We start from the raw sequence: 5,000 nt of genomic DNA on the forward strand, positions 1-5,000 counted from the left end.
CGGCCTGCCGATCGGTATTTAGAGGGAGGCACTTTGAAAGCAACACGCCGTTGGAACTTTGAAAAATTTCGATGCGTCGCCAAAGTTCGTACTTTTCGATAAAATCTTCGTCCTATGATACATTTCGATCAAGAACTACATTGATCGTCATGAAACTGTTTTTTTTTTTGGGAGACGTGTACGCTCCTTTTCATAAAGGAGACTATCTTATTGCGAAAGTCAAAATCGCACGCTCTCACGGCGATTTGCCCGCGTATACGCCTGGGCGTAAGCCCGTGCGTCGCCGACCTAGCGGCCTGCCGATCGGTATTTAGAGGGAGGCACTTTGAAAGCAACACGCCGCTGGAACTTTGAAAAATTTCGGGGCAAAGCAATACGCGGCTGGGACTTTGAAATATTTCGGAGCGCACCTAAAGTTCGTTATTTTGGCTAAACGGAGCGAAAATCTGCATTTATACCATCACGGACGTTAGTTTAATAGCGTTTAACGATGGATCCACGGTACAGAATGCAAAAATATGATTGTTAAAATTTTCGACTAATCGGTTCTAAGAGGCGAAGCAATACGCCGCTGGGACTTTGAAATATTTCGGAGCGCACCTAAAGTTCGTTATTTTGGCTAAACGGAGCGAAAATCTGCATTTATACCATCACGGACGTTAGTTTAATAGCGTTTAACGATGGATCCACGGTACAGAATGCAAAAATATGATTGTTAAAATTTTCGACTAATCGGTTCTAAGAGGCGAAGCAATACGCCGCTGGGACTTTGAAATATTTCGGAGCGCACCTAAAGTTCGTTATTTTGGCTAAACGGAGCGAAAATCTGCATTTATACCATCACGGACGCTAGTTTAATAGCGTTTAACGATCGATCCACGGTACAGAATGCAAAAATATGATTGTTAAAATTTTCGACTAATCGGTTCTAAGAGGCGAAGCAATACGCCGCTGGGACTTTGAAATATTTCGGAGCGCACCTAAAGTTCGTTATTTTGGCTAAACGGAGCGAAAATCTGCATTTATACCATCACGGACGTTAGTTTAATAGCGTTTAACGATGGATCCACGGTACAGAATGCAAAAATATGATTGTTAAAATTTTCGACTAATCGGTTCTAAGAGGCGAAGCAATACGCCGCTGGGACTTTGAAATATTTCGGAGCGCACCTAAAGTTCGTTATTTTGGCTAAACGGAGCGAAAATCTGCATTTATACCATCACGGACGTTAGTTTAATAGCGTTTAACGATGGATCCACGGTACAGAATGCAAAAATATGATTGTTAAAATTTTCGACTAATCGGTTCTAAGAGGCGAAGCAATACGCCGCTGGGACTTTGAAATATTTCGGAGCGCACCTAAAGTTCGTTATTTTGGCTAAACGGAGCGAAAATCTGCATTTATACCATCACGGACGTTAGTTTAATAGCGTTTAACGATCGATCCACGGTACAGAATGCAAAAATATGATTGTTAAAATTTTCGACTAATCGGTTCTAAGAGGCGAAGCAATACGCCGCTGGGACTTTGAAATATTTCGGAGCGCACCTAAAGTTCGTTATTTTGGCTAAACGGAGCGAAAATCTGCATTTATACCATCACGGACGCTAGTTTAATAGCGTTTAACGATCGATCCACGGTACAGAATGCAAAAATATGATTGTTAAAATTTTCGACTAATCGGTTCTAAGAGGCGAAGCAATACGCCGCTGGGACTTTGAAATATTTCGGAGCGCACCTAAAGTTCGTTATTTTGGCTAAACGGAGCGAAACTCTGCATTTATACCATCACGGACGTTAGTTTAATAGCGTTTAACGATCGATCCACGGTACAGAATGCAAAAATATGATTGTTAAAATTTTCGACTAATCGGTTCTAAGAGGCGAAGCAATACGCCGCTGGGACTTTGAAATATTTCGGAGCGCACCTAAAGTTCGTTATTTTGGCTAAACGGAGCGAAAATCTGCATTTATACCATCACGGACGTTAGTTTAATAGCGTTTAACGATGGATCCACGGTACAGAATGCAAAAATATGATTGTTAAAATTTTCGACTAATCGGTTCTAAGAGGCGAAGCAATACGCCGCTGGGACTTTGAAATATTTCGGAGCGCACCTAAAGTTCGTTATTTTGGCTAAACGGAGCGAAAATCTGCATTTATACCATCACGGACGTTAGTTTAATAGCGTTTAACGATGGATCCACGGTACAGAATGCAAAAATATGATTGTTAAAATTTTCGACTAATCGGTTCTAAGAGGCGAAGCAATACGCCGCTGGGACTTTGAAATATTTCGGAGCGCACCTAAAGTTCGTTATTTTGGCTAAACGGAGCGAAAATCTGCATTTATACCATCACGGACGCTAGTTTAATAGCGTTTAACGATCGATCCACGGTACAGAATGCAAAAATATGATTGTTAAAATTTTCGACTAATCGGTTCTAAGAGGCGAAGCAATACGCCGCTGGGACTTTGAAATATTTCGGAGCGCACCTAAAGTTCGTTATTTTGGCTAAACGGAGCGAAAATCTGCATTTATACCATCACGGACGTTAGTTTAATAGCGTTTAACGATGGATCCACGGTACAGAATGCAAAAATATGATTGTTAAAATTTTCGACTAATCGGTTCTAAGAGGCGAAGCAATACGCCGCTGGGACTTTGAAATATTTCGGAGCGCACCTAAAGTTCGTTATTTTGGCTAAACGGAGCGAAAATCTGCATTTATACCATCACGGACGCTAGTTTAATAGCGTTTAACGATCGATCCACGGTACAGAATGCAAAAATATGATTGTTAAAATTTTCGACTAATCGGTTCTAAGAGGCGAAGCAATACGCCGCTGGGACTTTGAAATATTTCGGAGCGCACCTAAAGTTCGTTATTTTGGCTAAACGGAGCGAAAATCTGCATTTATACCATCACGGACGTTAGTTTAATAGCGTTTAACTATGGATCCACGGTACAGAATGCAAAAATATGATTGTTAAAATTTTCGACTAATCGGTTCTAAGAGGCGAAGCAATACGCCGCTGGGACTTTGAAATATTTCGGAGCGCACCTAAAGTTCGTTATTTTGGCTAAACGGAGCGAAAATCTGCATTTATACCATCACGGACGTTAGTTTAATAGCGTTTAACGATGGATCCACGGTACAGAATGCAAAAATATGATTGTTAAAATTTTCGACTAATCGGTTCTAAGAGGCGAAGCAATACGCCGCTGGGACTTTGAAATATTTCGGAGCGCACCTAAAGTTCGTTATTTTGGCTAAACGGAGCGAAAATCTGCATTTATACCATCACGGACGTTAGTTCAATAGCGTTTAACGATCGATCCACGGTACAGAATGCAAAAATATGATTGTTAAAATTTTCGACTAATCGGTTCTAAGAGGCGAAGCAATACGCCGCTGGGACTTTGAAATATTTCGGAGCGCACCTAAAGTTCGTTATTTTGGCTAAACGGAGCGAAAATCTGCATTTATACCATCACGGACGTTAGTTCAATAGCGTTTAACGATCGATCCACGGTACAGAATGCAAAAATATGATTGTTAAAATTTTCGACTAATCGGTTCTAAGAGGCGAAGCAATACGCCGCTGGGACTTTGAAATATTTCGGAGCGCACCTAAAGTTCGTTATTTTGGCTAAACGGAGCGAAAATCTGCATTTATACCATCACGGACGTTAGTTTAATAGCGTTTAACGATGGATCCACGGTACAGAATGCAAAAATATGATTGTTAAAATTTTCGACTAATCGGTTCTAAGAGGCGAAGCAATACGCCGCTGGGACTTTGAAATATTTCGGAGCGCACCTAAAGTTCGTTATTTTGGCTAAACGGAGCGAAAATCTGCATTTATACCATCACGGACGTTAGTTTAATAGCGTTTAACGATGGATCCACGGTACAGAATGCAAAAATATGATTGTTAAAATTTTCGACTAATCGGTTCTAAGAGGCGAAGCAATACGCCGCTGGGACTTTGAAATATTTCGGAGCGCACCTAAAGTTCGTTATTTTGGCTAAACGGAGCGAAAATCTGCATTTATACCATCACGGACGCTAGTTTAATAGCGTTTAACGATCGATCCACCGTACAGAATGCAAAAATATGATTGTTAAAATTTTCGACTAATCGGTTCTAAGAGGCGAAGCAATACGCCGCTGGGACTTTGAAATATTTCGGAGCGCACCTAAAGTTCGTTATTTTGGCTAAACGGAGCGAAAATCTGCATTTATACCATCACGGACGTTAGTTTAATAGCGTTTAACGATGGATCCACGGTACAGAATGCAAAAATATGATTGTTAAAATTTTCGACTTATCGGTTCTGGATCACTGAAAAATCAAAAAAAATTATTAATTTTGATTAATTAAATTACATATGTAGTTTTATATTGTTATAGTCTCGTATTTGTTAATGTTTTGTCGTAAGAAAATGCAAAAATATCGTTTTAATGTTTTCGTCTCATCGGTTCTGGATCGCTGAAAAATCAAAAAAAAATATTAATTTTGATTAATTAAATTACAAATGGAGTTTTATATTGCTATAGTCGCTTATTTGTTAATGTTTTACCGTAAGAAAATGCAAAAATATCGTTTTAATATTTTCATCTCATCGGTTCTGGGCGGTTTTAAAATTTTTTAAAATATTAATTAAACCCATGATTTACATGAGAATGTGAATTTATTATGTCCTGCATGTTAATTTATTAATTTTCATGTATAGAACGTTATAAAATGAAAGGATATGTTCGACGATATTTTCAGTCTAAGTTTTACCGTGCCGGCGGGATGGTACGCTCTCACGGCGGTTTGCACAGGCATACGCCTGGGCGTAAGCCCATGCGTCGCCGACCTAGCGGCCGGCCGTTCGGTATTTATAGGAAGGCACTTTCGGTTCGCTCGGACCGGTCGGGAGTAGCGTCGAGCGTGTGGCTCTTTTATGACTTCGGTTGAAAAGCAGTCTACCGCTCCTCGAG

The sequence above is a fragment of the Osmia lignaria genome, unplaced genomic scaffold, assembly GCF_051020975.1.
Source record: "Osmia lignaria lignaria isolate PbOS001 unplaced genomic scaffold, iyOsmLign1 scaffold0007, whole genome shotgun sequence".
Classification (NCBI taxonomy): Eukaryota; Metazoa; Arthropoda; class Insecta; order Hymenoptera; family Megachilidae; genus Osmia; species Osmia lignaria.